Below are 10,622 nucleotides of genomic sequence, written 5' to 3' on the forward strand. Positions count from 1 at the left end.
TTCTCCTCTTCATTGTCACTGTTCATCAAAATTTTGTCAATGTCTTTGCCTCTTTGGAAATCCATTTTACGAATATAGATCGACACAAATAAATCACGGCAATAAAAGCAACACTAAGTCCCTATATCAAATGTCAACACAGAAAAACATCTAAAAATCCCGGAAAAAGTATGAGAAAACCCAATATAAAAACTTCCAAACGCATTAAAATACCGTAAAACACAGTAAAACATCTAAAAATCGCGGAAAAAGTATGAGAAAACACTATATTAAAACTTCAATTCACAATAAAATATGGTTATAAACTTCGAAAAATTGCGAGAAAAGTATAAAAACACAATATAAAAACTTCAAATCACAATAAAATAGGGTTATAAACTTCGAAAAATTACGAGAAAAGTATAAAAACACAATATAAAAACTTCAAATCACAATAAAATACGGTTAAGTATAAACTTCGAAAAAAAGGCCCTTGGTTGATTCATTCCACCGTCGCTGCCAGATCCGCGTCAAGCGTCAATAGACGTATAGTCAGGTTACTTTTTCAGCAACAAGCCAAGGAGGCGGGGTAAGGTGAAAGTCACCAACAACGGCCTCCACACCTTTGAGGAGCTTCGTTGACGCACCGCTGACCTGTATGTGCAGGTCAAGTGGAAGAATGCGGCCAGGTCCGGAAGCGCATCCGTTGAAGTTGATCGGTAGGCCTTTGTGATTTCTAAGAGCGCACTACGCTGCCCACTTAAAGAGAAAGTTTCGAAGTCTATCACTTTTATGGATATGTGAAATTCCATGTCCAAAAGTCAAGGAAAACTCCTATGACATATTTATAGCGAGAATTATATCAGAAGTCAACATTAATTATATTTTTATTTTCTTCGCTTTAGTTTGCAAATTATTTAATATAAACTCAGGTTCGCGAATTCTCATATTCCGTTGGATACGGCTATCAGCTAATTCTGGAAGAAAGCAATCATTATAAAAACTTATCAAACGCGGTAGAACACGTGTTTCAAACTGTGGATCTGGCAAAAGTCGTATGATTTCGATTCCACTGTCGGCATATACAATTAAATCACAGTATTCATTCTTCGCAATGTACAACTGTCCCTATATTTGAAACCAGTAATTATGTGATTCTTTTAAGTGGAGTACGGAGTTCACAATAGTTAAACATAATATATTGTTTTGTAATGCCGCCTCTAAAATTGGTTTGGAACCGATGGACGGAAGACATTTAACCTCAATCAATCCATTTTCCCCAATCAAACCGTCGGGGCTTGCTTCTAAAAATGGGAATTCCGTTCTTACAAAAAGACCACAAGGCATAACAGTGACTTTGTTTTTTGCTTCATTTAAGGCAATAGCAGTGCGTTCATTCTTCCTGCCATACATGATATCCTTTGTCACAATATCACTTGGAAAAAGCATATTTTTAACAGTATTATGCCGTGGTGTCGTATTTCTCAATTTGAAAATATTCCCAAACTAGATGCTGTCAACTGTTTATGCCTGGCATCAATCCACAAATAATTTTCACTTTGCCCTACTGTCGCCAACTGCAATTGCTTACAATCTGTGTCGCAAGAAACCCCAGCCTGTAAAGATTCCATAATTTCCATCATTTTCTCCTGTAAGTCCAACTGTGGAATATCTGAATCGGCAGCATGCGGGCCATATTCACAGTCAGCTTGGTTGCTTACAGGGTCAGTTGGTTTTTTATACCTGGAAGTGAAATCTAAACGTCTCGCCTTAAGACGATTTTGGCATTTTAGCCGACTAATAACAACACTTTTAATTATTTGACTAAGTGACATACAGGCTATATTTTTATGCATACCTAAAATATGTGCTGACCCCAGCGAATGAGCTAGTCCAGCACCATAACATCTACCCATATAATTACTGCCTATGGAGAAATCAACTCTTTTTCCACCTGTCAATTTGCTCACCAATGACATTTTTTCACTCAGATTTTTCCAAATATGGTACATTGTTTACATCAGGATGTCTCTTCTTGCAGTAATCTGCACGGCACTCAGAGTGTTCGCACATGATTGGGTCCATTTTTCAAATCCAACTTTAACTGAGTGATATTGCCTTCGCATCGTTTTATAGCGCATCGTGCTCTCTCACGCACCCTAGCAAATACACTTGAATCACCATCCCCTATTAAAAATTTTACCCATGCTCAAAAATATAATTTAGTCCCTGAACTATAATGGTTTGCTCCATGCCTGTCGATGGTCCAGAAAAAGATATATTACAGTCATGTTTCTTAGCTGGTTTTTTTTCATTGCCTGCCATGGTACAAATGTGGCAATATTTGTTCTTAACACCTAGATAAAGAAGTTTTCCTGTTCGTTTTCCGATGATGCATGCCACTCCGGATTTGGCAGAAAAACTATGGCCATAACTCCTTCTTGACCAACCTCCGTCAACAATGACCGTTAAGTAGATGTTTTTCATCAATTTCATTGTTTTCTATCGCCAACTGTCTCTCAATCACTATATCCTTCGACATTTGATCACACAAATGAGTTTTCCATGACTGGCCAACTTTTTTTTCATGCCTTTGGAACGTTCCCGAAGACATGAATGGAATTCCCACAATACCGCATAATTCCTGTGCCTGACTGTAACCAATCCCGATATTTAAAGATCCCCAAACAAATGATGTATTAATCGTAGACGTTTAGGGTTCAGTTAATATTGACGCTGTTTTCTTACAACACCTGCATTCAAAATGCAATGTTGACTTAATACCGTCTCTTGTTTCTCTTTTTAGGACCATTTTTCCTCCAGTGCATTTTAACGGATGACTAAAGACTTGTTTAAACAGGTATCCAATGTCGACGATGCGTCTGCCAGAAGGCATATAGCTCTGGATGTCTTCGTCAACACAATTGTACTCAACGACTAAAGGTGGTAAATTGTCCGAATCATCTGTGATGGTTATATCCAAATCATTATATATTACCGGAACAGGTTCGATAACCAATGGTTTAGGTCCGGTCGTTTTCGAATACGTTTTCAATTTTTTCACCCAACAGCTCTGAATGTCTTCACAACTCTCAAGTCCCACACAATAATTGTGCTCATCTGTCAATACTGGAAGATTGTCTGGGTCATCCGTGATGGATACATCACTATTTATCACCGGAATTGGCTCACAAGCAACGGCTGTGTTGGATGATACTAACTTCCGTTTCCTAAAGTATTCATCACGACTTTCCATCAATTTTTTGGTAGTTTTAGATAGTTTTGTATTTTTTCTAGTGTAGGACTTACATTTTTTAACACTTACACATGGCACATCCATAATTAATAAAATATATTAAATCAATATGTAACAAAGATAATATATTCACTTATCACACACCTCTGGTATTCACTATTTGATTTAAACTTCACTGAATATGTGATGTAATTTAAACACTCACAATATAATTTATCACAACAATATCATGTAATTTGCACTGAGTAACATAAATCATATAAAAATGCATAAAACAAGAATAATAACGCCAACTGTCAGTAACTACAACATAACCTAATAAAATAATTATGGTTGCAGAGAATCATACAATGTGTGATTTCTTCACCAAAAATCAATCTATAATCACACAACCTACTTAGTAACAAAAATGTTACTGATGAGTCAATTAATTCCAGTTTTCAAACAATAATAAAATTGATGACAAAATTATAAGCTCGATCGCTGTAAGTGCGTGATTATAGATGAGTGCTGCTATGTGTCAAAATGCGAGATTTGTGATCACTGTTTTCAACAAATTATTGGTTTGTTCATTAAAATTATACAGACATGCAATATTTTGTTGCTTGATGTGAATGATTGAAGATCCAAAACATAAAACAAGTTTCATTATAAATTTTGACATATGCGGTGTCGGTAACTCTAATAAGAGTGTTTGAGATGACATGTGTGGGGTGATATTCAATATGTGTTGGGCGGTTTGTATAGTAGTATTAGATTGTATAGTCTGGTTGAGAAGTGAGCGTTCTCTTGTCCTATTCCCCATGAACGATCCGTCTGCGTCCAGGCTGTTAATACGGTGTTCATCAGACGCAAACGCCACCGGGTTCTTAACAACTTTCACCCATATAGGCGGTCCATCTCCAGCCCTCATAGTACTAGCTTTTTCGACTGTATCTGCCCTCCTTGCGTTATACCGCATCTGGTTCCAAATCTTCTTTAAGGTATCATGAGTTCACTGAAATTAATGTGTTCGTTGTGTCACAGTTCAAAGTTCAGTGTCAAAGTTCCAAAACATCTGATTGCTCCGACATTTGGGAGTATGATTCAATAGAAATAAAAGATTGTACAGAAGTATGAGACTGGACAGGTACGGGAGACTGGATTGGTATAATATAATATGTTAATAATTAATGATTCCAATATGGTGTTTGCGAGAACGTAGTTGGATATTGAGCATTCTTTATAACTTTCATTATCTCAAACTTGGTGTCTAATTCCATGTGTTCTGGTATTTTCTTAAAATCCTTGACCAAAGATAAAAAAATAACCTGACTTCATCCTTCCCGAGATCACGATTTTCTAAATTTTCATTTAATATATCGATTAGCTCTTTCCCTACTACATCGGCATCTCCCTTCTTGGTCCTCTTCGGCGGCTTTGCTGGTGCTCCAGCTCCGAAATAAGAAACAACAAAAGTACGACAAAATACCGCGATTTATTTGCTGAATATTTTGTAACCAATGGACAAGTTGAATGGCAGAACAGATATGTTCGTATTAAAAAATGTTTTCACTTACCCATCTTTTTATTTTCTTCGTCTGAAAACTCTTCATAAATATTAACAAGTTCATCCCAACTCCGAATTTTTAAATTCCTGTTGGCATATTCGGCACATTTCATGTTCCATATGCAAGGTCGTTTTTCTACATTGTGCATAAATTTTTCCGTGTCGAAATCCATATCGGAATAAGTTTTTAACAAAAACACTACGTGTGATCACTCATATGGTCGGCCGCCGACTAACGGAGCCACGGAGCGGTAGGCCCCGGGCGTGCCGCACTGCATGTCAACCGCCACGTTAGCCAAACCGTCAAGATGCAGTGCGTATGGTGTAGGCACTTTTCATACAAAACATGATTGTTTGTTTGTTGAAGTGTTTTTGAGTTCTGGAGGAATTCTTGGGCCTTATAGCTGTCTATGGTTGGGAAGCAGATTTTGATTCCATCTCGCTGGTTAATCCCTTCTCCGGTCTTCACTCCAGCACGGTGCATGTCCGTCATCAGCCTCTTGAAGTCGGCTTTGTTGTGGATGACAATAGGAGGAATTTTTGGAGTTCTTGCGTCCGTGGCTGGAGTGGGATTTGCCGTGGGAAATTTGGGGCTTGTGTTAGCGCTGGATGGAGGAGATGGGAGAGATTGTCGGTAGGGGGGTATTTGCGTTCCTTGTGGGTGGTTTTTGGAAGATTTCTTGACTCTTGGGGCCTGTGGGCAAGGGTTGTAAGGAGCTTGACGAGTTGCTCCTGCTTATGTTATGGGCCCTTGCTCGTTGTTTTTTGTTGAGCACAGGAGTCCACGCCTGAGATTTCGGCGTCAATTGATTAGACGGGATGGATGTCTCGTCCTCATTGATCGTGTTGAGGATGTTGCTAGGCGGTTGGCGTGTCTTGTTGAGTAATGTGGTGGATAGGCTGGATGATGCGGAGGAGTCCAGAAGGTCGCAGTCTTCTTCTTCTGACTGGAATCTTCGGGGGCGATGGTCTGTTGCGATGCCGGGATCTGTTTGGAGTTGGGTGGTTGTTGTTTTGTCCGTGAGATGCTTCGTGTTTGGACCCTGGTCGTCGTGTCTTCTGGGATGAAGTGATCTTTGTTGTCTGTCATGTACCTGCCGACATAGGTTTGAAAGTCTGAGATTTTTTTGAGAAATTCCAGATCGGTGTTTGGTAGATCCACCGTGAATTTAGGGTTGGACAAGACGGTCATCAATCAATCGTCAAGGCCGACTTTTTTTTCAATTTAAATTGCAAAGTAGGTCAAGGAATGCCATATTTTTTTAACCTCCGAACTTCCACGTTTACCATTCAGTTCATTTCAACAATAACAATATGCGTTGACACCATCTCCTCCATAAATTGTTAAATTATGAACACAAATTTTTCTGGAATAGTCAGAATTTATGTCTGATGATGGCAATTGTAGCACTTTCTGCAAATCGAAAGTCGCTTTTTCAAATCAGTAAATGAGCGTTGTTTATCAATTTGTTTTGCTATTTGACATTGTTATTTTCTTTGAATATGTTTATTGCACTCTTCAAGCTGAGTGTTTGTGTTTTGATCCATAGTAGCACGTCGTGAACAGATTGGAAATTGGTCTTTTTTCGGTACAAAAAATAAAATACCCACCTTTCAGTTATGGACTGACAGGTTGAACATTTTTTTCGTTACAATAATCAAAGTACGAAGCATACATGAGCTACTGTCGCATCATTTTTCATATCTTTGTTGGACATTAAAGGTGGATTTGAGAATCTGTTGATCCTGATAGTTCCAGCTGCAGATATATTTTCCTTTTTTAGCAGTTGTAAGAGTTGATATGATAAAAAATAATAAAGAATAACCTATGACCATTTTTATTTATAGTTTCGGCGAGATGCATTACTAAGCAATGATCCAAATCCATATGTTTTCATATTATTTTCACATAAACCAGTCGTAGCACCTTGCTATATGTCAAATTCATACAATTGTCCTGATGCTCCACAAAGTACAAATATTTTCATTCCCCATGGGGCCGGGCCGGTTTGCCTTTCATGTACTGTTTTATGACCCCCTGAAAGGTACCATTTCCTCGAATATGGACATGTTTCCTTCGTGATTCAACTCGAGACGTCGTTTTCTAATGGCATCATATATCGGTCGAACCTTGAAAACTCTTATCGTTTGAAGGAGAAGGAATTTCCAAATTGTTTATCAAATGTAGATTACTTCTCAGCTGAAAAAATCTGTCTGGTCATATTTTCAGTAAACAGACCTATGCTTATCGACCTCTCCCAAAACATGCAGACTCTGGGAAATTTTATAGTTCCAATAGCTATATGTAACCCGAACAATGTTTTTAATTCCGGTACATCTGTCTCCTTGAATCTCTTTGTTATTTTGTAAAGCAAATATATTATTTCTATATTCAGCCATTTTTTCAAACACGTCGTTTGATATGTATCTTTCAAAATAATGCATTGGCGCCATTAATGGGCCACAGAAATCATTAATCTCCTCATCAAGCGTAGTTATAATGGAATCGAACTTGATATTACTTTTTTCCGTTACTGCCGGTTGAGACTCTTTTATATACTCTTCTACATTGACCAGCATATTAGGACCAACTCTGTCGGAGCCAACTCTTACACGTATGACTTCTCGACAGTGCCACATGTGTTGGGATATCTGCCAGTTCATCATCAGACAAATCGATGTCTGAACTTTTGTCCAACATCTCCAAAAGCTTCTCCATATCTTCTTCATTGGTAGAATCATACATTTTTGCAGAGAAAAAGTGGTATATATAACACTTCTGCATTCGGCATATTATATACTGACGTTTGAGACCAATTGTGCATAATTATGCACATGTAAATTCAAAAATCTGTGAAATATTATTTTACTTAGGTATATTTAATTTATTTTATGTTTTCGACATGTCGTTTATATATATTATTCCATGTGTTTATTGGTATCTAATGCTTAACGATACTTTAATTTGGGTTTATCACAGTAAAATGTACTAACCTGGAACCATTGGCGGCTTAATCCGGAAAAACCTAGCAGGTCAATTTTGAATATATTATTTTAATTTGCCTTTTCGTTGTATACTGAAAAGACGTATTGCAAATTGACTTTTTATACATTATAGAATAAGTGCTAGAAATTGTTATAGGTCGGTACCTACTAACCCTTCAAAAAATGTCCGTTTTTCATAACGCCAACCCATCGTTAACCGAAATTGCACACAACGCGTTATATTTTTTTGTAAATCAGGTCCACTTTTCTTTCTTTGCTTTTTGAAAAATCATCAATCACACGATTATAAAAATTGTCTATTTTTCCCACATATTTTTTTTCAATACTGAGCATTGCAAGAGCGGTCAGTCTATCCTGGCCCTATTGCGTAGAAAGGTTTTTATTCTTTTGAGAGTGGAAAAACATCTTTCACTTTCAACTGTTGTCATTGGTATGACGCAAATAAATTGGAGAACTTTTATCGACTCGGAAAATGTTTCGTTGAAATTATTGCTGAGTAAAAAATGTAGAAGAGAAACTGCACTAATAGCGCCATGCAAATCATCTCGTTGATAAAACACCAATAATTCATTTTTTAACTTGATTATGTTTATTTCTTCTAACAGTTTTACCAAATTTACTTGACGTGTGGGAAAATTATTTTTAAAATCAGTGTAATTTTCTTTATTGAACAAATCGGATATAATGAGATGATCGTTGGATGCAAATCGTGCTTCCATTTCCATTATAATTGTATCACAGACTTCAATTGCTACTGCGTGCGTACTAACTGCTTCACAAAAATGTTATAAATCACCAAAAACTCCTTATATATTATTAAAATAACCAAAGGCATTCGTCAAAACCTGTCAACGAATCCGAACCGCATACACAGTTGCGTCTTGAGACCAATTATCTAGTCAGTGTTATCATTCTGTTTCATTTAATTAGGTGAAAAAATCTTTTGTCTCACACTCGGGCATTGCCGATATTACAGTAATTCACGCACCGTCACAAGCTTCGATCTCGTATTTTGTGTTATATCGATCTCTGTCTTATGTATGAGAAACGAGAGAGAAAATTTTATAAAAATATTCAATTTGGGTCAATTTTCAGACTGCCGGCGAACACAATATTTTTGTTCGGGGAATTATCGCCCAAACAAAAAAAGCCCAATAGACTGGGTTGACACAATATCGCGCGCCCTATAATTTCAAATCCACCGATTATTATTAATATTATTATATATGACATTGCACATATTATTAATATTATTATGTCGATTGTAATGCCGGGTCCACACCGAAAACAAGTCGCGCGACAACTCGTTAAATTTTACGATAAGCATGATAATTATCGTAAAATTTCTTAAGCAATTATGATAATTATCGTAAAATTTAACGAGTTGTCGCGCGACTTGTTGCCGGTGTGGCCGCACTTTTAGGTATTTATTTTGGCAGGTCAATGACCGAATGACCTATAGAGGGAGCCGCCAGTGCCTGGAACGCTATTAAATGTCAGTGCAGAATAGGTTTGATATTCGATCATTATCAGTTTATCATTCATAGATGGTGAAGTTTTAATAAACAAAAAAAAATATTTTATGATGTTTAATAATAAGTGTGCATAATTCTGCACACGGGGTCTGAATGCGTTAATGGTGATCCATAATCAGTTTCATGTCTGCTTCACTAGTTTTATTGGCTGGACTTTTTTCCCTTTTCGGTCATTGTATCTGAATGATCAAGTTTCGCTTAATCCAGCCAAAGCTGTTGTGACTGTTTCATTTGAAATATATAACATTTTTTCAAAAAAAAAATTATGAGATGAATTTCCATGGCACGCAAATGTTTTAGTTTGAAGAGAAAAGAAATTACTATTTTATATATACCTAAAAATGATTTTTTTTTATAAAAAAGTTTTACAAATAAATATGAGTAGGTAGGTACTATAAGTAATATTAAAAAATGATGACGACATAGCCATGTGTATTTTCTTTGGTTTTTCCTATTATATTAACCAATCGAAACGACGAAATTCATGCATAAAATGACAAATCGCATTGAATAAAAAATAGTAGGGAAATCATTTTCAAGGATATTCATTATGTTTAATGTAAATATACAATTGCATAGCTCTGTGCTTAAGATTGGGCAATTAAAAATAAAAATATTCAATCAACAAAAATTATGAAATTAATTATCGGCAGTCATTCAAAAACTGCTTGTTATTTTGCCTCAAACATAATCTCTAAAAATGGAAAACCGTTCGGTGATAGAGAATATAATATGAAAGAAGAGTGGTTTAAAATGCTTCCACGAGCTCATTGACAATTTTAAAACAAGGAACAAAATATTCAAAGAATAAAAGATATGCATTCGTCTAGAAATACGATGAAAGATATAATATTAAGAACTCAATTGTAATTTTTAAGCTATTTTAATTGAATTCTTAAAAAGTACTGTTTTCGAAAACTTTCGAAAAATATTTTTTGGGAAATTTTGGCACGCATACGTAAAAAGGTTCACCAACCCTGGTATATAGGATTAGTTCTCTTCCGTCTGTTTCCGATAGAGATGGCAAAAACTTATCTGAAATAAATTTCGCTACTACTGTAGAAAATTCTTCTGCATTGACGCCTACTTCACTCTCATTCCACTGTCTGTATATAATCTGTCTTTCGTATTGGAATTATATAAGCAGAAATTATGTATTATGAGCTTAGTTTTATAGTATAAGCTGGACACGTTTAATAAAACTGCTTACAGATCCATCCTGTTGAAATATTTTCTTTGTTCAAAGCTCTCGAAAATGGAAATATTGTAAACCTTTAGTCTGGTTACCGACTCTTGT

This window comes from Rhyacophila brunnea, unplaced genomic scaffold, assembly GCF_057557595.1.
Source record: "Rhyacophila brunnea isolate RB1 unplaced genomic scaffold, BYU_Rbru_1.0 scaffold_3, whole genome shotgun sequence".
Classification (NCBI taxonomy): domain Eukaryota; kingdom Metazoa; phylum Arthropoda; class Insecta; order Trichoptera; family Rhyacophilidae; genus Rhyacophila; species Rhyacophila brunnea.